The 27492-nt window shown below is 41.1% G+C and overlaps 1 protein-coding gene and 1 long non-coding RNA gene across 4 annotated transcripts in view; one reads left to right on the plus strand and one right to left on the minus strand.

The window, feature by feature from the left end:
• Window positions 1-27492, minus strand: part of LOC141758653 (uncharacterized) — a 209563-nt gene that overhangs the window by 111074 nt on the left and 70997 nt on the right. The window lies entirely within an intron of this gene.
• The window catches only part of jmjd1cb (jumonji domain containing 1Cb), a 125566-nt gene that overhangs the window by 56543 nt on the left and 41531 nt on the right, over window positions 1-27492 (plus strand). Inside the window, exon 1 of one of the 3 annotated variants that reach the window (XM_074620256.1) lies at window positions 7437-7553. The exons of 1 other annotated variant lie outside the window; for it this stretch is intronic. The gene's annotated coding sequence lies outside the window, so the exon portion shown is untranslated. Of the gene's footprint in view, window positions 1-7436; window positions 7554-17229; window positions 17465-27492 lie in introns of those variants that run through there. One more of the 3 variants, XM_074620257.1, reaches the window with a different exon arrangement.

Raw genomic sequence — 27492 nt, forward strand, 5'->3', positions numbered from 1 at the left:
GTAATAGCAGAGTGCACGGCACCATCTGGCACACGCATGGGAGATAAGAGTTCAAAGACTTACACAGACACACACACACACACATACACACAGTACATTTTTTCCTGGTTGTTTTTCTCTCTGTCTGACTCCTTCTCCTGTTTTTTTCAATCATTCGTCATATCACTGCCCCTCTGCTGCTATTGTCATAGCAACAACATCAAAATCTAGTACACGCACACGCACACACACACACACACACACACACACACACACACACACCAGTGGGAAATGAAGCTGTAAGCCTCAAGAAGCAGTGGATCACTCAGTTCAGTTATGCGTTCGATTTTAATGAATAACAATGGAATGATAAGATTAAAAGAATTCCAAGTTGCACATTAAGCAGAACATGGAGAAGCATATCATTACCTTTCTGGCTGAATTTTTTGCTGTTGCTTGAACATGCTTTTCATTGAAAATAGGCTTGTGCCGATTGGCGATCGGATCGTATATCAACGATTGAAGGGATGATCGCTGTATTGTTTTTCCTTTCACTGATATTAAGCCGATTACTATCAGGGGGCCATGGTTCTCAGCAGGAAACCGATGGATTGCCTACTCCGGGTAGGGAATGAGTCCTTACCCCAAGTGAAGGAGTTCAAGTACCTTGGGGTCTTGTGAGGGGACAATGGGACAATGGGACAATGGAACGTGAGATTGGCCAGAGAATCGGAGCAGCGGGGGCGGTATTGCATTCGCTTTACCGCACTGTTGTGACGAAAAGAGAGCTGCGCCGGAAGGCAAAGCTCTCGATCTACCGGTCAGTCTTCGTTCCTACTCTCACCTATGGTCATGAGGGCTGGGTTATGACTGAAAGAACTAGATCGCGGGTCCATGCGGCCGAAATGGGTTTTCTCAGGAGGGTGGCTGGCGTCTCCCTTAGAGATAGGGTGAGAAGCTCAGTCATCCGTGAGGGACTCGGAGGAGAGCCGCTACTCCTTTGCGTTGAAAGGAGCCAGCTGAGGTGGTTCGGGCATCTGATAAGGATGCCCCCTGGGCGCCTCCCTAGGGAGATGTGTTGGCGAGTAAATCTCAGATGGCTATCCGCCAAACTGGCAGGTAAACGTTTGTACCAAAATAGTCATGTAATAAAAAACTATGCTCGGTTACACTGACCAAGCCTATTACTAATGCTTGAATTGATTAACCATCAATATATTTACATTATTTTGCTCTGGCCTCTTCCATAAGTTTGCATTCAACATATTATTTCAATGAAAAAGGTAATTTATTATTTTGGCCGGTAAAAAATATGCTTGGCCGGTGAGCCAAAAAGTTAATTTTGGACTCTGGTTACTATCAGATTTAAGATGTTATAAACTAATCTGTAGAATCCACCCCCTACTGTGCGTTTAGAGATGTTTCCGGTGAAGTGACATGTCCGCCCGCTGAGCCCTGTTAATCAGAACGAGTGAATTTTAAATCCTTCATTACAAACCAGTTTGCCGTCTCTTTTCCATGGATCTGACAGACCGTATCTCTGTTCTCCAGATGCCTGCTCACCAAAACTTTGCTCTGCGCTCCATAAGAGTAGATAACGTTTGGATTGTGATATTAAAGATAACATAATAATGTTTAACGGAACATGATGCTGTGATATTGTAGTACCGAGCACAGACACACAGACTTTCAATTATTTCAAAGCTCCACCAGATGCTGAGCCATGCTCAAGATGATTATTCACCCATTAACAGTTCACAGGAATCAAATTTGAATAACAAGTAACTTTATTACCTACTCTTAGGACGCTTTCACAAGCTAACATTTAGTCTATTTGAATCAAACTCTGGTGCGTTTCCTTTGGGCAGTTTTGAAAGCAGTAATTGAACTCTGGTGTGGACCAAAACAACCGGTCCAAGACCGCTTGAGAGAGGTGGTCTCGGACCATTTCCAAGTGAACCAAAGTGCAGGCTGCTTGTTAGGGATGTACCGATCAAACTTTTTCAACCCGAAAAATGAACAGTAATTACAATTCAAGTGTAAACCTTTTTTAATGCAGCAACAATTTGGTCAAAACTTAAACTGTCGTTGTTTACCCGCTCCTTAATTAAACTCAAAGTTAAGTTGTTCAGAAAGTGTGACCTGCTTGCACATGCACAGTCTTTCAACACGTCCGCAGGAACACTGACGTTGATTATTATTGACACATTCACCTAGAAACAGACACCTCCACAGTCACAGACACAGATTAGTCGTCATAAAGACGGACCCAGCAGATTGCTTGTCTAGTTATTACATGGTTACATAACTAAACCCCTGTGACCTCCACTCACTAACACACAAACACTAACACACACACTGTGTCTCTCTTTCGCTCTGTTTCCTCATAGTTGTCATTGTTAGCCTCAGTTTGTTTTTACTCTCTCTCTCTCTCTCTGTCTCTCTCTCTGTCATGCTCTTTTCATTCATCTCTCTGTCTTGTGCTTCTTATCTCAGCTATAGGTCTTCATGGGTTTGTAGACTTTCACAGATGTGTGTACATTGTTTATGTAGTGGAAAATAGTTTTCTCTAATACAACTCATAATATAATCGTAATATCGAATCACAATACTCGTAGGATCGCAATACTTAAAAATCGCAATACATATCAAATCGGCACCCAAGTATCGTGACAGTATCTAATCAGAAGATAGGTGTATCGTCCCGGCCCTACGAGCCACTAATCAATGGATTGTTTTCACTCCACAAGTAGGTTAGAAGGTCATTAACTTCCCTCCTAAAGCTGATAGCAGAGCTGTAGTGTGGCAGTAAATGGATGCATCTCCAGCTGCTGCGCATCCACTGAGCCCGGTGTGTAATCACTCACTTTAGGCAGCGTGTGGAATCCCTCACAGAGGCTCTCCTCCTTAATAGCAAATTAGCTCCGAAGAACAAAGACGCAGTTAAACAGCCTGATCACAGCAGAGTGCAGACACACAGGGAGGGGTGGAGGACTGAGAGAAGCAAGGAATGTCTGAGCTGAAATCCAGCAGAACTTGCCTCTGGTCTGCTATTGTAGGATTGATCAATGCTTCTGTGCAGCAGTAAGAGTATTAATAGAACATGTACTGCTGGTATAGAGACAGCTGCAGCAGTAGTAGCTGTAGGAGGACGCAGTAATCTGATCTAGATGAAGTATCAGCTACGGGTTGCATGACTGATCTGCCGTCTGTTTCTTGAAAGTATTCTTTTCTAGAGTTGAGTCATGCTGACAGAAGCTAAAAAGGTTTTTACGGTATTTATAAACTGTATGTATGTCATGTCTGCAGTGTGGAATTACACTTAACTAAATGGTTGATTGTAGCTACTGAAGGTTTACACTAACTTTCGGACGGTTGAAATTATTTTTCGGGACGGTGGTGAAAAAAGTTAGTCTTGAGCCTTGAAACTCAGAATGTAATGTGGCACTTAAATGCACTAAAGGGGTTGAGTTTTGACAGATAATGTATTCTATTTATGCTATAAAAATGTAGATTGTTTCTAAAAAGGAAACCAATTAGTTGTACAGTCTTATTTTCTCCTTTGTATGTTTACTATTTATCCTTAAAGGAACAGTGTGTTGCATCTAGGGGGATCTATTGTCAGAAATAATATTGATAGTAGGGCTGTCAAAGTTAACGTGATAATAACGCGTTAACGCAAATTCATTTTAACGGCACTCATTTCTTTAACGCATTAATGCAACTTGCGATTTTTATTTAACCTCTTAAAAATCTGACGGGCCGCCCATATTTTGGAAGCCCAGAAAGGACAAACCAAACACTGGCTCTCATGTTTTCGCGTCGGCCACCGTAGTTCTCCTACACGCTTGGCACATGGGAGTTTCAGTCGGTTGCAATCTGTAACCTCACCGCTAGATGCCGCCAAATCCTACACACTGCATCTTTAACATAGCAAAAGTATTTTTTTTATCCAATTACTCAATTAATTGATGGAATAATCGTTAGAATACTAGATTACTAAAACAATTGACAGCTCCAGCCCTGTCTATTCCCCGTGGAAGGAAACCAGAGCAGACATTGGGGAAACATGCCGACTCCACACACAGAAAGACATCAAATGTACCATCTTGAATTAGGCTAAATCGGAAACAGTCCCAGCTCTATTGATAATGGCTTCCCTGTATCATAAAAGCCTGATAAGATCGGTCTTATCTCTTTATTTTAGTGCTTGATAATGACATTGACTGACCTACTGTTTCCTTGTCTCTGCCACAGCCCAGAAAAAACACTTTTCAGTACTCTGCGTCCCACCGAGGACACTTGACAGACAAATGGTCACAGTCAGAGGGACCTCCAGTCTCCTGGGAGAGCTGTCCCGGACTGAACGCCTGGAAGATGTCGTTAGAAGTGACCCATTAATGGCGAGCAGATCGTGCACTGTGTGGGGAGGGCTAGGGACAGATTTATACACACACACTACAAAGAAGATAGATGTCTCTACATCCATAATTCTTGTGGTGATGATTAATTCATAATTTCTTAACAGAATGGAGAGTCATTCTCTTCATGTTATCCTGAAAAAATATTCAATTTTTCATATTCACCATGGCTTGCCGTGGTTATTTCCAGGGCAGACAACTATATGAGGACATATTGTTATATAATTTAAATGATGTTCGGCTGAAACATTTTCCATTCAAACCACTTCACATCCATCACCCAGTTAACTCTTTCTGATTGGCTGAGGATAAATATGCATACTATTATAACTATTGGAGAAGCCATCCATCCGGATGACTCCATTTTTACTATAGGACAGCCTGAATGGGAGGAGACGGGTTAGCACACAGTTTGTCGAGTAATGAACAACATATGATAAGCATCCCTCATGACGACTGGGGACACCCAGATGATTAAAGTTTTATCTTGGACTCACGATGTGTAAGAGGATGTGTCCTTTTGTTTTTGCCCTGCGTGTTAGTAAATAGCCTACAACTACATTAAATTCTGTTGATGTCATGCTACTAGCACTACTAGCTACTGGCTGATAGCCGGTTGTTTGGGAACAGAGACGTTAATACGTCCACCACGGTACAGGCTTACAGCATACAGCCCATGGGTGTATTATAAGATAATAAAAGTGACGAATTACAGGAGGAAGCTGGCAGAACCGGATATGTCATATGAGCGTGCAGGGCGGTCCAGTCCCGCCTAGCGCTACCGCAACTCCATCTAGTGGCTATTGTCAAAAAAAGCCCCAGAGTTTCATCTCTTTGCTTCTGTACTCTTTGATAGCCCCTTTAAGATGATATTCTTGGAAGCTGTGTACTCCCGGAAAACAAAATGTGCATGAATGTGTGTCTGAAAAATGCAACATGTGTAGACTTTGACAGAAAGGTCTCGTATGTTCACACAAGAGCCTATGTGCTGCTTATGAGCCGCATACCGACACATACAGACACAGTACAGTGAGAGTATTGACTTCAGCTAATCCCCCAGAAGCTGGATAATTCACATGATTGCTGCTTCATTGCACTTCATGTGAAACGGCATCGATACAGTCAGTGTGTTACAGGTCCAGTTCGATCTTAAGTGTGTACGTGTGTGAAGGTTGTGTTCATCCGTGTTTGCATTGCACGTGTGTGAACATGTATGAGGCATGTTGCTCTGTGTGTGTTGGTTTAATGACAGGTGGTGTCAGGCTGCACTGTCATTTATCACTCCTATAGGATAACCATAGCTAATGGAAACAGCCCATTTCATCACACATGCATGCACACACACACACACACACACACACACACACACACACACACACACACACACACACACACATATATAAACAGATGTTTGTGACCTTTTCCCTTTCACACTAGTCATCTGTTAAAGTATGTCAGTGCAGCTGTGCGTGTGTGTGCGTGTGCGTGTGTGTGTGTGTGTGTGTGTGTGTGTGCGTGTGTGTGCGTGTGTGTGTGCGTGTGTGTGTGTGTGTGTGTGTGTGTGTGTGTGTGTGTGTGTGTGTGTGTGTGTGTGTGTGTGTGTGTGTGTGTGTGTGTGTGTGTGTGTGTGTGTGTGTGTGTGTGTGTGTGTGTGTGTGTGTGCAGCTGCCCACTGTGCTGATGCAGGCATCTTTTAATAGAGAGAGAGAGAATGAGGAGTGTTGTGTAAATTTGTTTGCATGCCAATGTATATGGTCTGTATGTATATATATGTGTGTGACAGATGATCCTTGTTGTGTAAAGAGCTGCTGCAGTCACCCGAGACAGGGCTGGATGTTTGGGTTGGGTCCGTGACCCCCTGGTCATGTGATGCAGCATGGTTTGTTTGTCATTTCACTGGTGATCATATATAGTACAGACGAGCACAACCTAACATGGACCAGAGGACTGTGTGTTATTTACACAGTGAGGATAGTGTGAGCCATGTGAAGACATGTTGCCGAGCTGATAACTGTCCCCTTATCACATGGAGCTTACAAGCTCAGTGCTCCAGTATGTAGAGCTAAACAACTTCTTTATTAATAGTTTAGTAGTCAATTGAGCTTCTCAGTCGTGGGGATTTGCTGAGTTTCTTCGTCATGTGTGATAGTAAAATAAATATGTTTCTGGTTTTGGACTGTTACTCAGACAAGCCATTTGAAAAAATCCCCTTTGGGCTCTGGGAAAATTTGATTTTGTTTTTTCACTATTTTCTGACATTTTGTTTACCAAACGATTAACCCTCCGAGACCCACAATAAACCTGTTTTGGACTTTTTTTGCTCTATTGTGTCTCATAAGTTGTTGCAGCAATTTTTGGGTTGATACCATTTGTTCCACAGATTTGGTGCTTTTTTACCATTCATTTTTTTTACCACTCAAGAATTGATAAAAATGGTTAATAATCCCTCCAAAATACAACATTAAGACACCAAGACCTTGAGGAACACCATAGAAAAAGCCATGCTGTGATTTGGGATCAAAAACTTTTGGCATTTAGAGATTTCTGCAAGAATTGCATTTCTCTCTGATTGGATGGCGAGCACTTCTGTTGTGTAAACTGCTCAGAAACCCCCTTATTGTCAATCTACCAAGAAAAGCCATCCATCCTCTGAATGCTCTAGGTCTCTAGTTTGTGGCTGTAAAGTTTCATGAGGCTGTGATTATCCTAGAGGTCACTACAGGTCATTTGATACAGTGAGGTCAATTTTCAAAAAATGGTTTCATTACATCATCTCATCTCACACATCATATGATAATACACCCACTCACAATCTGCACTTCAGTACAGATGCTGTTGCATGCACAGAAATATGAACATGCACATGCTGAAACACCTGGACAACACACACACATACCGTAGGTCCGACTGTCACTCCTCTGCCTTCCTCTCATATTGTTTTTGTTCACAGGAGAGGAAGTGCTCACACCTCCCCATTCACTTCACTTCACTGTGTGCATGTGTGTGTGGAGGAAATGAGTCTTGTTTGAGCTTCCTGTCTGCTGAGGGACTGATAACGTGTTTAGTGAGACAGGATTTGCTGTTGCCTCTTCACTCTTCATTTACCTCTCTCTCAATCTCATACGGCAGTGATGTCAATGCTACGACTGTACTGTAAGTGTTGAAATATGTCATTGTGAAATTGATGTCGTCTAATGAGTTCCTCTAAAAACTTCCTGTATAAGGTTCAGTCTGCTGTCCAGCACATTCAAAATGTCTTACCACATTCATTTAGTCAATTTCACTATTCTGACATTCTTTAAAGTTCATGCAACTTTGTAAAGTTAATCAGAATCAGATTTATTTTGCCAAGTACACTATATACGTACAAGGAATTTGACTCCGGTTTTATGCAGCTCTCTCTATGCACTTACACAGAATGTGTCATATTATATATTTGCAATAGGGCAGTCAATCGATTAAAATATTTAATTGCGATTTATCGCATGATCGTCCATAGTTAATTGCGATTAATCGCAAATTAATGACACGTTTTTTTATCTCTTCAAAATGTACCTTAAAGGGAGATTTGTCAAGTATTTAATGCTCTTATCAACATTAAGGGTGTAAGACTTTTGTCAGGTTTTGTTATGCCCAAATTGAAAATGTGCACAAAAACAGGTGGATGGAAAAGCACCTATTGAATACATTGCTATTATAAAAATATTGATCCTAGATGCTTGAAGGAATCCTTGGTTCTAGCTAATTTGTAGGTGGTCAGCACTATTATTGCTTCTTCCTCAGATTCAAACAGATTACACAGAGAGGGAAGTTGGGCAGGTTGCATCATCTTTTTGATCTTGATCTTTGTCAGGCGGACAGATTACTCCTGTATGTCAGAAATACACATTTGTTAGCAGTCTTCCTGGTCTGTGGTTGGTCTGGTTCAGTGTTGATGTGGCAGGATAACCACATACACTCGAGGTGTGGCACCGGGCTGCTTCAGTAACAGAATATTCTGTGTGTATCTCCTCTCTCACCGCTCTGCTCTACTCCTCAGTCTGTGTGTGACATGTGGTCTGTGATGACACATCTTCCTACACACTCGCACCATGACACCTTTTATGTGAGGACAGCTGCCGACATACAGGATGTGATGAAACGTTCTGATACAGCATAGGTCTTTAGTCTGTGTGTTATAGTAGTAAATAATACCAACTAAGCTAATTTGAAACCAATAAAAAGCTAAATCATCATCAGACGATAGCCGATGGGTTCCCAGATTAAATTTCCGCCAACGTGTTCTGCCTCCTTCGCTCTCTACACTGACTGTTTACCTGCGTTCAACCAAAGCCTGCTTGAACGTGATTGGTCGATACAACTCGGACTATAAACGGAAACCAGAACGCTTTCGATGCCGCAATCTTGTCCCGTTGCCTACAGATTCTACATTCATATGCAGAATCTGTTCATAGAGATTTGGCTGAGACAAATTGTTGACTTGATGTATCCGACAGGAGAGAAAGATGAAGACCGGTAGACTCCCAATGTAATAGACAACAATTGATACTGCTGTGTGTTACAATTTCTTCGAGTGTAGTGACTCTGTAATATTGTGATTCGATATTAGCGCTACGTGATTTGTTTTTAGTAGTGAAGTGTACGTAAGAAAATACTGCAGTGTTATTCTTTATGGGAAGAGTCTTCAATGATTTCACATTCTATTATCTAGGAGAGTAACAGGTCACCTCCTTCCTTCTTAATCTTAGATACAGATAAATGGGTCAAAAAATGTAATCAAATTTAAATACCTGACAAATCAATTTGCATCAGATTGGTGCAATTTGTTTTTATAAAATTCCAATATGACCATAAATAAGTCCTAGTCATTGATTTACAACATTACTCAGATTAACAGTTTTGTGCTGCCTTGGTCATAACATGCTTTGCTTCATCTTTTAAATTTAGAAATACCAAACTGCAGATGTTTTACATGTCTGTTTGTTTTATGTTGTGTATGCAAATGCATTTAAACAAAGGAAATTGAGTGCGATGTGTCAGCACTTTCAACAACATTTATACAGTTTGAACATAGTAAGCAACAATCATATTTGTTCTATAGTCAATAAAGAGTACTGAATTTAAAAAACAAACTTATTTTATAACTGAATCAATGACCCCATCCGTATTACTGTACATAGGCATAGGCATGGATTAGTAGCTTAGCTCTTTGCTAATATAGCTGATCAGATGCTTGTTTACCAAACACATACATGTACATGCTGCTGAAATTTTGTCCCATTCGTCACACATGACAGTCAGCGTCGGGCTGCATACACCGTCCCATTAATGGAGCTAATAAAGCTGATAGTGGCTGTGTTTATCTAGATAATGGCCTGCCTGTGTTGTGTTTGTGCTGTGCTTAGGAAGGAAGGAAGGGCGTCTTCAGGCTTCCCACACTGACACAACAGCTTTATGTTACAGTGATCACTGGACATGACTCCATTACTGAAGCGGAATGTCAGCATTACACAACACAGCACAGGAAATAATGAAGCAACACTGTTACATGACTTCTTGGCACATGTGTGTAACATCAGATATCTAACATTAAAACACACTATACAGTTTTTGTTGTTCTCGGTTTGGATAACAGGTCTTTTAAAAAAAAAAAAAAATTCTGGCAAGCCAGAGCACGGACCAATCAGCATCCTGTGAGGAGCTACTGGTAGATACAGACGTGGTTTAGGTGTGTGTGTGTGACAACATGGAGAGGCCAAAGAGTAGAGAAGCAAGGGGACGAAACTCTGGTGATTTTTTGACAACGGTTGCTAGATGGCGCTGCTTTAGCGTTACCGACATTTTGGGCTGAAAACGGTTATGATTCTGTGGCCATGGATGTATAAAGAGACGTCTGTAAATCAGAGGATACTTTTTGTCAAACATGTTTTCGCTCTTCTCCCGACTGACTTCGGCAAGAGTTTGATTGACAGATGGTTCATCCAATCATCTGCCAAGTAGTTTTTGAAAGTGTCTGTCCTTTTTTTCAAAACGGTTTCCAATGACGGCTTCTCAGATGTAACAAACCAATCTGGTGGGTCAGGTTAGGCAAACGCTGTCGTTTCATCCATCATTGGCAGCCTGTACCTGGTGTTGGTGTTTTGATTCATCAGCATGGCTCTGCTCTGGCCTCCTGCAGCTCTGACATGGGATCAGATCTCACCTGACACCACAGAGAGGAAGACTAACAGACGGAGAGAGAGAAGGCAGACTGGTGGACAGAGGGCGAGAGAGTGACTCAGACAGACAGAGAGAGGGATGCTTTTAAAGAATCTAAGCCCTCCTGATGATCTGTACACCTGTCTATTGTTCCCTCAGCCTCCTGTGTTCACACTAACATTTGCAGTGTGTGTGTGAAGTGTGTGTGTGCGCGGGGTTGCATCTCTCATCCAGATATTACATCATCTCTCTCGCTCTCTCTCTCTCTCTCTTTCTCTCCCAGGGAGCATTGAGCACTGTGTGAACTCATTAAAGACATTCACTGCAGACTCCCATCAAAGGCACCAAGTGAATTCCAATGACCAGACGACAGCCAAGGGCAGAGGGAGAGAGTGTGTGAAAGTGAACAAAGGGAATGAGAGAGGATAGAGGAGAGAGTGGCGGCCATGCTGCAGCATATAGGAAATGAAGGAAAGGATGTAGGATATGTTATAAAGATATTCAGCCTTTTGCTCATATGACATTTTGCTGTCAGTTGCTGTGAATGGTCCAAGTGTTATTTAGCCTCCTTCGCGACATGCTAGTATGACATGGTTGGTACCAATGAATTCCTTAGTTTTTTTAGTTTCATATGATGCCAGTATCTTTAAAACTGAGCCACTACAACCTAAAAATTGCATGTTGCGTTAATGTGTTAAAGAAATTAGTGGTGCTAACACGAATTTGCGTTAATGCGTTAGTAAAATGAAAATCAACTTTCATTTTTAAACATTGTCCTGAACCATGAATTCAAATTAACTGATAAAATTGATTTATTTCCCAGCTCTAAGTCATATCTTGGATTTCCCATATAAAATATTCCACCTACTATGATTTCAGATTGAATCCATTTGTTCATGTATTGCCCATCGGAAACCCTGTAGGTTAGTATGGGGGTGGTGCTTTAGATAGAGACACACTGCTGAACCAACCACTAACCACAAGATAGTGTGTCTGTCTGCCATCTCTGTAGCAAAGACCAATGGTGCAGAGCCAGCATTAAAACTAATAGGACACTGTAGCTCACACACACACACACACACACACATGCACGTGCACACACGCACTTCTGTGATCTGGCTGAGTGCCCGTGTGCTGCTACACACCAACGTTATCTGGCAGAGCTCTCCTCTGTCCTAATTTCAGAGCAAGAGAGACAGAAGGGAAGAGAGAGAGAAGCTGTAATTTCACACGTCTTGTTTATGTTGAGAGTGTGTGTGTGTGTGCGTGTGTGTGTGTATTGTACTTTTTTAGAAATGAATTCCTGAGGAGGTTTTATCTGTAGCTGCTGCCAGCAGGGAGGATTTGATGCAAGTATCCCTGAAGAGATGCTATAAATATCTTCCCAAAACAAACCTCCCGGTTCTGATGATTTGCGATTCATGAGCTCGTATCATTTGTCTCTGTTCGTTAGTTTCTGCTCATTTTCCCCACAGAGAATCAAAGGAAAACTACAGCTGAGATGAAGTGATGAGGTGATTGATGTCAGTCAGATGGCTTTCTAACAACAACCTTGTTATTCATTTCTGATAAAGAAATGTACTGTTGTGAAGAAAAACAATAAATCCCATGTACTTCAACATCCACTCCTTTAGTACTGTTTGCATACTGGTTTTTGTTAGGAAGTTAAACAGGTCATAATTCCCTCTCTAATATCTATTTTATATCGCTGTGAAAACATCTCCTTCAAACAACTGGATTTATTACAAGATTACATTTGAACACTTCATGACAACATTAGAATTTACCTTCACCCAATACTCTTTGTACTGAACAGAGCTTGAACACATCATAATGTATATCAATGGCACCTCCCATTAACGCTAGTTGTTAGCTTTCGTGCTGGACTGTGCTGCTTATTGGCTCCTAACAGCTAACATTAACTAGCTCTCCTCCTACCGATTTCAACGCAGTTGTTCATAATGTAGCATTATCAGGGAAAAGATGTGTCGATGGCGTGTTTACTTGAAAACTTGTTTACTCCCAAACACATTTTCGATCATCCCTGGAATGACGGGACAACGTTAATCTCGAGCCCTGACGGTACCTGCAATACTGTAGAAAAACTAGTACCGTCACTTTTTCAGTATGCCGTGTCATTAAAAAGTACATATGTCCAGATGGGGACCATTAGCAGCAATAAAACCAGCATATTGTGTCCATTACTCCCAGCCAAGTTAGCTTTGGGGCAGTAGAAACTCTGATATGACTGTGACACTTCACGTCAATCTGTCATGTATCAGTCATTTGACTCAGGGTGCAACGAACCGTTCCTGCTGCTGCTTAGCTATTAGCCAGCTAGCTAGCTGGCGAGCATGAAGAAATATTTGAGTCAGTGTATATCGTCATAAGTGACGCTAAGCCCGAACTAGCTAAATTGAACAAATTTGACGACAGTCATATCGAGCGACAGCGACAGGAGACTGAAATGTGTCACGTGTTTTTAGGTGCTAGCGAACAAAACCATGAAGCTGGCCGAGCTAAAGAGACATCTGATTACACAGCACCCGGAACGTCAGGGCAAAACAAAGTGGTGTTAACATGATTCAAACTGAAATGTGTTTCTGTTTTATTACTATCAAACAACATCGGTGTCACGATTATGAGGGGGTCCTTGGAAAATGTTCTGGGGAACATTGGAGAACCCCTGATCTAGTGTACGCTGATCAGATTACAGGCAAAACAGCAGATGGGCAGGAGCTGATAGAGGGAAAGTCAGTGATAACAGACCCAGAATAAAAGTGAGTGTAATATCTTTGTTTGACTTCTCAGACAGCTCAAGTCCTGCTACGTTACCTAGCAACAATGGCCCACTTTGTAAAATGAAAGACAGCACACACACACACACACACACACACACACACACACACACACACACACACACGCTCACAAATAGATATCAGCAGGCATCTTGTTATCTGGTCACTGTACTGGCTCTGTTTGTGATGACAGGAGAACAGAGGAGTGTGTGTGTGTGTGTGTGTGTGTGCCTGTGCCTCAGACCTACTGGAACAGTCTAGGGCTTGTGCCTTGCTCATGTGCTTGTTAGCCGGCCAGAGAGTAAACCAGTCGACGGTTTGAGATCTAGTTTTTGGTGGAAATTGGGTCAATAAAAATTCCAGGCCCCCCCCCCCTTCTCTCCCCCTGAGCAGATGGAGCTGGTCTAATGTAATCTCCTGCCTCCTGTGGATCTGTGTGTGCATGTGTAATTATAGCTTACCTTTATGGCAGCGAGGGCTGCAGGAAAAAAAGACATTATTCTCCCCGCACAGAAGCGGTTCAGGCCTCTCGCTCTGACAAACAGTGGCAGCAGAACATGGGAGGTGTTTCTCTCCTCCTTTTATAGTCACTTCAGTTCTTTATGTCTCAATGTTGTGTGAAAATAAGATAGAAGACATGGAGACTACCTACCACTGCACACATGCATGTGTATGTTTGTGACTGAGTGATACAGGATTTAATAGCAGGTGTGTGTGTGTGTGTGTGTGTGTTGCTTTAATCCTGCATCAGTGTAGCAGATGGACAGCAGGATATTACTGTACAACTGTGTGTTTGTGTGTGTGTGTGCGTGTGCTTGTGTGTGTCTGTGTGTGTATGTACTGTTACAGTAGCAGAGTGTAAATGTGCTGAGCGATGAACAGATTAATCAGAGCTGGTTTGTGGTCAGCTGATGAGTTCAAAGGTGATGGTTTACAGTGTTCAGCAGTGGGGCAGCAGGCTCTATTTCAAACCAAACACTCTTGTTAAACCTGCAGTAGGCAGTATATTTTTGGCATCATTGGGCAAAAATTCCATAATAACCTTTCAGCATATTGTAATTCAAGTGTTCGGAGAGAAAACTAGACTTCTGCACCTCCTCATGGCTCTGTTTTCAGGCTTTAGAAACATCTAGCCCGTGACGCTAGACTTTGGCCAATCACAGGTCATTTCAGAGAGAAAGCGTTCCTATTGGCTGTTCATTCAATTGAAGCAGCTGACAATCATTCGCAAACTCCGGTCAAACTAGGCAGTGCTGTCCACCAGAAGAGGCGGGACTTAGGCTCTCTTTACACTGGTGGTTTTAACTAAACTGATAAATAATAGTACCTCCCCTCAGATAATCATAGCAACAACCATAGTGACAGTACACACCAAAGTCAATGTTACCACTAGGGCGGTGTATTGGCAAGAATCTGACGACACGATACGTATCATGATACAGGGGTTACAATTCAATGTATTGTGATATATTGTGATACTGTGAGCAAGATGATATATTGCGATTTAAAAAAAAAATCGAATTCAGGAAAACTGGGTGAAAAATGTTTACTTTTATGCAATCAGAACAGTGGGATCTGCATTTGCATTTATCACAGTAACTGTAACATCCAACATCATAGTACTACTTTCAGAGGGCACATACACTAAGAGGGTGCATCTCTTTGCAACAGAAATAAAGTATTGACTGAGTTAATTAATTAATTATAAATCAATAGTTTTTTTGAGAATCGATACAGTATCACAAAATATAACCTCCTGATGTTCAATATTTCTGATAGTTTCTTACACCCCTGGTTACCCCAGTTTAAAACATACAAAGACATAAATGTATACGTCACACTGTGATAAACCAGCACCTTATCTGCTGAGATATTTCTAAGAAATATATGTTTGATGAAAGGTCACTGTAAAGATTAGATAGACTAGGACAGATTACGTTTCCATATGCACAGTCATTTCTCTAACTTTCCGTTACTCATAAGACATGCTAGGCCAGTATTTATCAGTTTTTTTCAGAACCACTCAGAGGAAGTGCACTGATGGTGTGACTGAGGCTAAAAATACTCCACTCCCGCGTGACGTCCCTGTTTTGACACTTAACATTCTGTAATATTTCAGCACTATGTCTCTGTATGTTCTGTACGGATGCAGATGCCGTCAGCAGCACTCAAACTACCACAGCGCTAGAATGAGTTTGTAGAAGGTCACAGATGTTCCAGCGTATGCAACTGCACTCAAGGAAGCAGCAAAAAAAACAACAACGTTGTCTAGATTCATCACCGCAACTATATTCTTCCAAATAAAGTGATCCACCAATCTGATTTACCGGATGTGTAACTTTGTTGATAGTTTTGTTAAATATCTCAAGGTTGTCGGCAAACAGTTGCCTGTTGACACATCCAGCACACAGAGAGCAACATCAGCATGTCATGTTTGTGTCCAACTGATAGTTAAGTTACGAATTTCACTCTCCTTTTGGCTCTGGTTTGGTCTCCCATCAACTGCTGAGAAAAATATCAGTCTCTTCAGCCTCTGGAAACCTGCTGTGATGCGACTCCATAGTCATTTGATCCATGTTAATATAAAAGTATTTATATTGCTTTAAATACTGTTTCTTAATTGACATTATCGTAACAACGCATTTGTATAAAGCTACTAGATTTTCACACAGTGAGCTCTACTCGTCTCTCTATCATTCTACGTGGACAATATGTGTGTAAGAAAATATTGATACACATGAGTATCACGATATCGTGTGTTGTGATACTGTATCGATTCTCCAAACACTTTTTTTAATTAACCTCTTAAAAATCAGACAGCCCACCGTCGGGGCACGCACGCTATTCAATATTTCAGAGGTTGTAGCGGGCTAGAGTGAAGATGCTGGCATCATATTGAACTAGAAGACCAAACGGCACATTCACATCAAGAGCGAAGCCAGCTTTTTGCCCGGCGCGATTACATACAAAGTCGATGCAAAAAAATGCGGATAGATACAAATTCGTTGCCTGATTAACAGCTGACTAATTCTTATATTTGGTATTGTACAGAGCATGACCGACTGTATATTTTTAGTAAGGCTGTCATAGTTAACTTGAAAATAACACGTTTATGGAAATCCATTTTAATACCACTCATTTTTTTAATGCAATTACCACATTGACGGAGTTTGACCTTGCAATTTTTAGGTTGTTGTGGGCAAAGAGTGAAAATACTGGCATTATACGAAACTAGAAAACCTAATGAATCCATTGGAACCAACCATGTCATGCTAGCTTGCCAAGGACGTTAAATAACGCTCCAAACTTACGCTAAATTTTGGCGAGGAAAAACTGGCATGGCCATTTTTCGAAGAGGTCCCTTGACCTCTGACCTCAAGACATGCCCACTTTATGATAATCACATGCAGTTTGGGGCGAAAAACATGCAATTTTTTGCATCCAGTATGAATAAGTTGTTTGTGAAGATGGCTTTAAAGATTTAAAGTTTAGAGTTTGATACTTAAATCTTTGTGTGTTAGGAAGGAAATGAGTGTCAGTAAAGCTGAATCGAACAGAGCAGAGTAGAGGGTGGGAGGAGTGGGAGTGAGACAGGTCGCTCTAAAGAGAGCTGAGAGGCAGGGAGAGAAATTGAAAGAGCAAGTCAAAGAGTGTGGTGAGTAAGAGAGAGCGAGCCTGCGTCACACACACACTCACAGAGAGAGAGAGAGAGAGAGAGAGAGAGAGGAGAGGAAGTGTGTGTCGGCCGGCCCTGCCTCCGTCCCTCCCTCTCTCTCCTTTCTCCCCCTCCTTGCGTCAGCAGCAGTTAAAATGTCGGCTGTGTAGCTCGTCCTCTGCTCTGCTTTCTCTCCCTCTTGGCCATCTGTCTTTTCTTACCACAAGAAGAAACCACACGCTCTCGCTCTTGTTTTCTCTCTCTCCCTCTGCCTTTTTTTTTTTTACCCTCGTCATCCTTTCTTTTCTTTCTTCCTGCCTCTCCCCTTGCTCGCTGGATCAAAGCTAGTTTTTGTCAAGTGTTTTTCTTCAGAGCCATTGCTCCTTGACGTTGCTTGGAGACGGAGGCGAGAGGTAATGTTACAGTTTTATATCCTCTGCTGTTGCTCAAATCGCTGCTGTTTTTCATCTAAAACCAGAGCGGAGTTTGATCCATGAGACTGAAGTAACAAACTGCCTGGGAGCTGTGGGCATTTCCCAGAATAGACTGTGTGGTCGCTCTAATCTGTTTCTACCCTTGATGTCGACATGTATGTGTGTGTGTAGCCTGTAACAGTCTCTGAAGATGCTGTTAGCATTATAATCTAGCTGCTTCTTCTTACTACACACCTACTACAACTGATATTGTAATCGATACCACAGCTTTGTCCAATTCTAGCTTGTGATCATTTGTAGTGTTCGTTGTAGAGCAGATGGTGTCGTTTGAGCTATTCCATCTTGGAAGTGGATTCCTGTTTATTGGTGTTTTTTCCAAACTCAGTTTAAATTCTTGCTACGCTCAGTTCAGTTACTCAGATGTGTTTTGTCTGTGATCAGACTTTTCCATTACCCTGTGAAACCTAATCTTCCTCAAACTCTAATCTGGAATCAGAAGCTTCGACTGCACTTCTGATTGTGTTTCGATATCTTTCTGTCTGGATTAAGGTGGTAAATCGTTTCCCAGTACACTGTACGTTTGCCCTAAACATGGCTCACAGCGATGACCATTTCAGTTTCTCTTGATTTACAGTATCGGCTTCTTCATCACCATTTCATCAGCTTTGTGTGAAGTCTTGCATTTTGTGTAAGTTGTCGCTGCACTCTTGCTTAATACAGACTTTAAAGGGACACTGCACTGATTTTACTTACGAAAGTCAGTTTACTTGCCACAAGGAGTGCTACCCAGCCTGTGGAAACAGTTGCGAGAGATCAAACCTGATGATGTCATCGGGGACGTCTTGGATTGGGCTTGTAGGGTTTTCCCGAATACCATTTTTTGGGCTTCGAAGCTTCGATGAGTAATACTTAAAGGTATTCAGAGCTTCGCTTCGATGCTGACATTTTCTTCTGTCTCCATCTCCCCCGTTGCTTCAGTGCCTGGGACAGTGCCGCTGCCCCACTAGGTTCACACATGCACCTCTACACACAACAAACAACCATATGCATCTGAGAAAAATGAGTAATAATGTTGAATATGAATTGTGGGATCATTCCTTATTTCATGAGCTATTTTGGTATTTATACAATATTATTACATACATATATATACATATATATATATATATATATATATATATATATATACGTATACATATATATATATATATATATATATATATATATACATATATATATATATATTTATATATATATGTATATATATATATATATATATGTATAAACCAAAACCAAAACGAAGCATTCAAATACTGATTTGGAGATTGATTACCATGGCAACGGTCAGCCCTAGCTTGGCACTTCAATTTTTTTTAATGGAAAGTCTAGCTACCAACTATGGGCATGGAGTTTGAAAGATGTGGGAGTGAACAGAGCGGGCAGAGAGAGTATAATAGACCAGACCGACACCGCGTCTTAAAGTGCGAGTCGCCAAGGCCACGCCTCCTTTTGGGGGAAAGAATTGTGCCAAAGAGAGAAACGGGGCTTTCACTATGAGTTTTGAGGCACATAAAATGTGTGAATATTTACTGTCAGTGTGGTAAATGGCTAAATGATGCTGGTGACAAGTACTAATAGTGGATAGGTAGCATGGGTGGGAAGCTGTTGCAGTACACTCATACAGTATAGCAGCTATCGCACTGTAGATCCAACAGTTGGCTATTAACAGGTTGATTATTTACAGACACCACTTAGCCTAACGATACCTGCTGATTCAATCAAATATGTATTGATGCCCGGATTAGTAATACCCAGCCACTGTGGTGGGTCATTGATCCACCTCGATGGGGGAAGACGGAAGGGGCATGACAGCAGACCGATCAACCTTAATTTATTAAGGTATTGCAAATGCTCGGTTTCAAAATAGACATCTTAAAAAACAAATATTTGTTTAATAAGAACATATTAAGCATACAAACTTATGCATGCACCATCAGATTGCATTAACATCTATCTGTAGGATCTTCGGTTTTCTTTCCCCCCCAAAAATGGGCGTGGCCTTGATGTTTTAGTATCCGTATATGCCGGCAAAGAGTATGTTTTTTTGCTGCCATTTTGGACTCAAGATGCTTATTATATTAAGAATATTTTATTATTGAACACAGGCCATTTTGGTAGAATATGACAATAGAATAGAAATCATTTTGTTTTACTTTTGTACGGCACTTTGTAGGCGGACGTTTCACTGGCATCTGGTAGTCGTTTTCAGTCCAAAATGTTGGAGTAGACTTTCACTTCTTGGCAATATACTTCATTTGGTGCCGGTCTGGTTTATGAAAGACGCCATTTAGTTGCATTGTGGGATGTGTAGGATCCAGTGTTTCTGGGGCCAAACTAAAAAAAAGGTCGAGATATCCTGACTTTTTTTTTAGTTTGGCTTTAGTTTGCCATATGCTGCTTCAATTTTGACATTTTCTTTTTGAACCTGTCTCTTGCAAGTCCCCCAGCTTTATGGAAGTGCCATACTAAATTACTGGAGAACCCTTTAATCGTGTTTAATGAGCTTTTAAATGCACCTAAAGCCGTATCCCTGACAAGGCGACATCATTAACTGACAAGATAATTGTCATTTTGTCAGATAGTTATATAACACTAGATAACGGAGACGCTCACTGATTTGTATTTTATTTTGCTGTGTTTTGGGATATTTGCTTGTGCAACATTGGATAGAAATAGGCTCCACCTTTTCAGCATGTATATACTGTATTTCATTATGTGTCCTGATGACATTTCATACCCCTAGAGTCTTCACATTCTCATATCCTTAGATAATAATGACAGTAAAAAATAATTAAAATAAGTGCAGCGGCACTCATGTTGCAGTTTGACTGATTATGCGTCATATGCATGTACATATACACAGGGCATAGCAACATAATAAAATCACAAACAAAAGGGAAACTGAATGAATTAACTCACCTTTTGCATAGATTGCTGCAGCTGTGGGTTATAATTACTTTCAGGTTGTAACCTCAGTTCCTCTTTGTTGATGCACTTTCCGTTTGGCAGATGTCTTGATTCATTAAATGAATCAAATCTCTATACACTCGGAACAGATGGGCTGTCTTCGTTGGAGCTGTTTGTTGCCTGATTAACAGCTGACTAATTCTGCTGTATGTTTAGTAGGGCTGTCAAAGTTAACGGGATAATAACACAATATCGTTTTAATGCCACACATTTTTTTAACGCATTAACGCATCTTGCGGATTTTGAGCTTGTAGCGGAAGATACTGATATTTAACTACAAAACCTAAGGAATCCATTGGTACCAACAATGTCATACAAGCTTGTCGTAAAGGAGGTTAAATAACGCTCCAAACTGTCATGGCCATTTTCAAAGGGGTCCCTTGACCTCTGACCTCAAGATATGTGAATGAAAATGGGTTCTATGGGTACCCACGAGTCTCCCCTTTACAGTCATGCCCACTTTATGATAATCACATGCAGTTTGGGGCAAGTCATAGTCAAGTCAGCACACTGACACACTGACAGCTGTTGTTGCCTGTTGGGCTGCAGTTTGCCATGTTCTGATTTGAGCATATTTCTTTATGCTAAATGCAGTACCTGTGAGGGTTTCTGGACAATATTTGACATTGTTTTGTGTTATTTGTTGATTTCCAATAATACATATATACATACATTTGCATAAAGCAGCATATTTGCCCACTCCCATGTTGATAAGAGTTTAAAATCTTGATAAATCTCCCTTTAAGGTACATTTTAACAGATAAAAAATGTGCGATTAATTTGCGATTGAATATTTTAATCGATTGACAGCCCTAATTTTTAGTAGTGTTTTTCATTGGGATGACGTTCCATTGAATGTCTTTTCTAATGTTCAGTCTGTAAGACTGTATTATACAGTGTACAGTAGGTTGTCACCGTTGAGCTGCCAGCTGCAGTAGCTGTTTGGAGTAGCTCTCCAGATGCTGGTTGGTTCCCGTAGACTAAGTTAAGGCTGGTGGAGTGGCACAGAGGAAAAGCATTCAGCCAACTAGTTGATGGAAACATGATTTATATTCATCCTGCTGTGACGTGTCATGAAATAAAATGTCATTCTTTGAAACAGTGCCAGCAAAGTTGGTCGTGTTTAATTGTTTCATAAGAATTTGTTAATTATAGTTGAACGAATGAATTTAATTTGTCATTAACAATTGACATTTGAACAGATTTTTGGAAGTATCAAATTGAATCAAATTAAATTGTGTGAGTGTTGCAGCCTCTTGATGGTTGGAGAGTGATCGACCTAACCAGCCTATCAGCTCATATTGTTAAGACCGTGAACAAAGGCATAACGCTCCTATTTTAGAGCTAGTATGCATAGCTTACCTCGTGTGTGTGCGCGTGCATGTGAGAGCAGCTGTGTTTTGACAACTCTGATCATTTACCATCAAAGCAATAAGCAGATAAGAACACAACCTGTGCATGCATGCGTGTGTACGTGCGTGCGTGTGTGTGTGGGTCTTGAAAAGAAGCTGTTGTACTGTGACCCACTTAGAGAACACTGCTCATCAGTGCAGCACCACTCTACAACACATCCTGCAAATCCTCTACCATTTTTGAAATGTTTCACTGGTTATGGAAAAAAAATATGTCAAATGATCAAATGTCATGAAAGATACTTTTGGGTCCGTCAGAGTTGATGCGAGAATAAAGCAAATTTGGTTGTAGCGGGCTCAGTTTTAAAGGTAGAGTGAAGATATTGACATCATATGAAACTACGAAAACCTAAAGAATCCATTGGTACCAACCATGTCATAACAGCTTGTCAAGAAATAACACTCCAAACCTATGCTACATTTTGAATAATCATGATTAAATATTTTAATCAATTGACAGCCCTAGTTTAAATACAAACGTTTATCGGTTTAAAAAGAAGGATCAGGTTTATAGGTAAAATCTTCACAACGTGTCCGTCATCTAAACCCCACTAACACCAAAGTAGTGATGCTGGTCACACCTGTGTCGACGGTCTATCTGTATGGGTCCAGATCCTGACCTGGGTCGAATGCAGGTCAGATCCTGACTGGCTTTTTGTGATCAGGGTTCTCTGTAGTAAAAAACAAAATCAATTAAATGAAGTCAGTGTTTATATGTATTTAATTACCCAAAGAGAGAGAGAGGTATTGAAAGCATCCACATGTGAGAAAGTGAGTATGGATAGGAGAGCGATAGCCTCGAGCGCAGGGTATTTGACGGAGTTGGCAGTTGAGCGTGCAGAGACGCCACCAACCACCAACCATGCCTGTGGCGTCTGATGAAAAATAAATGCGATGGTTGTGGCTTTTTATGCAACTGAATGCTTCCATTCATGATAAGTATCGAATGAAGTAGAAAAAAAAGTATTTTTCTCAGTCGTCTAATCTGACTTAGTGACCATCGTAACCGTCAAAAACATTGTGTAGTCTGATCCTGGCATAAAGGGGTCCCTGGCCCCAAAACGTTTGAGAACACCCAGCCTTATAAACCACCCACTGCTATTTTTCTCAAAATCATCTTTTCCTTTAGTGACAGTTTAATGACACATATCACAATCTAATCTAGATCCAGGTGGGTGTTCTACCTGCACCAGTTAATCATATGACTTTCCCCAATAATGTAATTAAACGTTCTAACATCCTGGGTCCCTGCGGGCGCCATCTCCCGTCTCTCTCCTAATTTGTCAAAAAAAATAAAACAACCTTCTTGTGGTGTGTGTTTGTTTTTATAAGATGTACATATACATCCAGGCTGATTTAGGTATATAACTCTCTATCTGTCTGTATCTCCCCCCCGCCTCACCCTCTCTCTGACCTTCATCAGATAATGGCCCCCTGGATGACAAAGCTTTAGTGTGTGTGTGTGTGTGTGTGTGTGTGTGTGTGTGTGTGTGGTGTAGCCTCTCTAGGTCACTTAGTGATGCATGAGCTCCATCATCACCTCCTCATCTCCTTTACATTCTGCTGCACTTTTCCTTATCAATTATTCAACACACACACAGGCCAGCGGAGGATGTGTTCATGGAGACCGATCTGCTTTCTCAGAATGCCGTTTACTCACATCCGTCCTCTTCACATGTTATTCCTGCCTCGGAGCTTGTGTGTGTGTGTGTGTGTGTGTGTGTGTGTGTGTTTGTGTTTGTTAACAAGCTTCCTCATTATGTCTTTGGTTCTCTTTGTGAAGTTTCTATGTAGTTCCCCTGGTTTTAATGTGCGTCGTGTGTTGACAGTATTAGTGAATACGTCTCTCCTTCGCTCATCCACTCTGCTGCTGCCTGTCTGGAAATACGCAGTGACAGAATGCTTTTTTCCTGGCACACTGGCAGATGTGACCCAATTGCGGTTGAGTGGGATGTGTGTGTGTGTATGTATGTGTGCCTGTATGTGTGTGTGTGTGTGTGGACAAGTCATTTTAGAGGGGATGGAGGAACTGTCATGTCCTTTCAGTTTGAGAGAGAGAGATGAATGAGAGCAGGGATCCACAGACGGCAGCCAGGCTCTGGGTTTGAGTTCAGAAGTCAGAAATGAAATATCTTCCATCCAGTAATGAGAAGGCTCATATTTCCACCTCTCCTGACATGTTTCTATGGGCCTAGATGAAATCCACAACAGGTTTAGCAGTACAGGTCTGCCTATCATCAGCTTCACTAAACATAACTGACATTCATGAACCTAAATTAACCTCCTGCTGTGCTTATTATTTGTAATCTTTTTTTGTAGTCTTTCTTTAGCTATCAAAGTTAGAGAAAGGATGTTGGCGTTGATTCGGTTGATAAATTATTCTTTACAAATTTAACAATAAACTAGGGCTGTCAATCGATTAAAATATTTAATCACGATTAATCACATGATTGTCCATAGATAATCGTGATTAATCTCACACACATTTTTTCATCAGTTCAAAATGTACCTTAAAGGGAGATTTGTCAAGGATTTAATACTCTAATCAATATGGGAGTGGGCAAATATGCAGCTTTATGCAAATGTATGTATATATTTATTATTGGAAATCAATTAACAACACAAAACAATGACAAATATTGTCCAGAAACCCTCACAGCTACTGCATTTAGTATAAAACAATATGCTCAAATCAAAACATGGCAAACTCAAGCCCAACAGGCAACAACAGCTGTCAATGTGTCAGTGTGCTGACTTGACTATGACTTGCCCCAAACTGCATGTGATTATCATAAAGTGGGCATGTCTGTAAAGGGGAGACTCGTGGGTACCCATAGAACCCATTTACATTCACATATCTGAAGGTCAGAGGTCAAGGGACCCCTTTGAAAATGGCCATGCCAGTTTTTCCTAGCCAAAATGTACCGTAATATAACATGACATAACTGGTACCAATGGATTCCGTAGGTTTTCTAGTTTCATATGATACCAGCATCTTCATTCTAGCTTTAAAACTGAGCCCGCTACAACCTAAAAATCTGAAGTTGTGTTAATGCGTTAAAAACATTAGTGGCGTTGAAACAAATTTGCATTAACGCGTTATTATCGCGTTAACTTTGACAGCCCTTGTAATTATTTGTAATCCCTTTTTTTTGTCTTTCTATACCTATCAAAGTTAGATAAAGGTTGTTGGTTACTCTTTACAAACTTAACAATAAACACAATGTTTTCCAAAGATGGAAATCAGAAGACTAAGAATCAAAGCTACGACTACTCGGTGAGAGATAAAGCCAGCCGTGACGTGGCTCATTACTGAAAGTCATAGTGAATCATAGTGTATCTTCATTCATCCTGCCAACAGACCTAACAGAAGAAAGAACTGTATAGTTGAGTATGAAAGTTTCATTTTTCAGCCCACGGAAACAGTAGTTTCACCACAAGGTTCATTGGTAGCTGCTGTCAAGCTTTCGATCATATCACACCATCTTCCCCAACAGATGGAGTTTCATGGAAATGGAAATTCGAACCTTTACAATCCTATGACAACTTGGAAAACTCCATATTTTGAGTGAAAGCTCAGGACATGTTTATTTTGTCAACCTCTCTTTCAAAGGTGAAGAATATATTTTCAAGCTTAACTTGGAAATCGTAGACAAACAACGACGAACACAAGAGTTTTTGTGCAAATGTTGCCTCCATCTGCTGGGGAAGACAATAAGTTTGTTTCATGTAGTTTGTTTGTATATCCGCCGTCCTCGGGCTTCCTGTTTCCCTTTTTGAATGATGAATACAGACTACCGCAGCCTGCTGGTGTGGAGAGTTATTTCATCTCACGTAGGCGCAGAACGTACGTGCTAACTGGCCGTCGACTGTAGTCTTTGCGGTGTGTTCAAGTGCAACTTGTCGGCAAAGACAAAGGCAACGTGAGACAACACAACAGTCGGCCTTCATCGACGTTAGTTCTTTGATGTCGGCTTGGTGTGTCTGAGCCTAAACGGATCAGTTAGTCAAAGGTACCTTTGACTGCTGAGCATGTCCAGTGTGATGGCCCTATAGTCTGGATCTGGTGTCATGATACATATTTACAACCATGTTTAGATCTACAAACGTGTGTGTCGACAGAGTTGAGTCATTCTCTTTACCCAAGGTCTGTCATACATCCTTTACAGAGCCTAACGAGCCTAGTGTGCCTGCAGTGGTTGTCACGGTAACAGGCCTACTTCCTGTGTTCTGTATTAACATGCTGTAAACCTTGCCAAGGTCCCATCATGCATTTGCAACACGAGGGCTGTGTTTTTTCACGCAGCAAAGGTCTGTCTGAATGCAGCCTGAAGGCCTTTACACATCAGCAAAGTATTTATATTTTTCGAGCTGTTGTTTTTATCATGAATACTTTCACACAGAACGTGAATATTACGTGGCAAAATAGCGATTTACTCTTTTCTTTTTTTCGGAATGAGGTTGATTTTTCAGACCTTTCACACTGTGAATAAAGGCATCAAGCAATCATGTCGTGCTGAACGGGTTGAGTTGCGCCTACATAGAGAGCTGCGGGGATGACGTATTTTTATAGGCCAACCCGGAAGTTAACATCACCTTGGGTTACCTGGACAAAATGCCAATGGGATTGTTCCATCGGGTTTTGGATTATTGCAGAAAATAAGCTCTTTGTCATTTATGGACTCATTGCTTTAGCACTATTTATGAAACAACAACACAGAGGCTCTATAGTCCGAATCAAGATGGTAAACTTTATTACTCCTTTCAACCTTGACAAAGACAGTGCAGACCAGATCCCCTCCTTCTGTGCTTACCTTTCACAATAAAAGCCCCAGACGTATAATATTTGCAGGCGAGTATTTTGCATTTCCGTGTTGTCTCACCCCCGGTGTGTAAAGGCCTTTATCCTGGATATACAGGCTGAAGTACTCAGATACAATTGCTATTGCTGATAATCCGATGGAGAAGTAGGTTAAGGCTGGCCCACACTAAAAGATTTTTCAAATCTTAACAGATTTTGTAAATGTGAGAGACGCCACACATAATGACATGTTCTGTTAAATTTAACAGTTTTGTTCCTATAGTGTGTGGAGAGCAACGATTTGGCTAAAACAGCACACCACACACTAACAGACTCATTCATGAACAGACTTCCAAAAAAATGGAAATATCGAAAAATCTCTCGCTATCAAACGTGACTTTAGTGTAACAAACATGGCGAACGACAGGCAGGAAGAATTAACGATGTTAGTTTTTGCACTTTGTACTGAAAATTCATATCCTATTGTAAATATTGAACATGTTTAATATTTACGATTTGAAATCGGTGTGGCCAGGATGGACTTCAGATCCGATCGAGGGATGTAAAAAAACACTCTTAACATACCTCACACCACAGGAATATCTGGAAAGATAATCTTTAGAACCATCACAAAACAGGGCTTTGCTGATGATTATCGAGAGGAGGGAATCGGCTTGATTCTTGTGTAGTGTGTACCCAGCATTACTCATGTTCCATATAAACATCCTATCGTCCTTTAGTGTGCATATCAGTGCAGTGTTCTAATA

The sequence above is a fragment of the Sebastes fasciatus genome, chromosome 20 (assembly GCF_043250625.1).
Source record: "Sebastes fasciatus isolate fSebFas1 chromosome 20, fSebFas1.pri, whole genome shotgun sequence".
NCBI classification, from domain to species: domain Eukaryota; kingdom Metazoa; phylum Chordata; class Actinopteri; order Perciformes; family Sebastidae; genus Sebastes; species Sebastes fasciatus.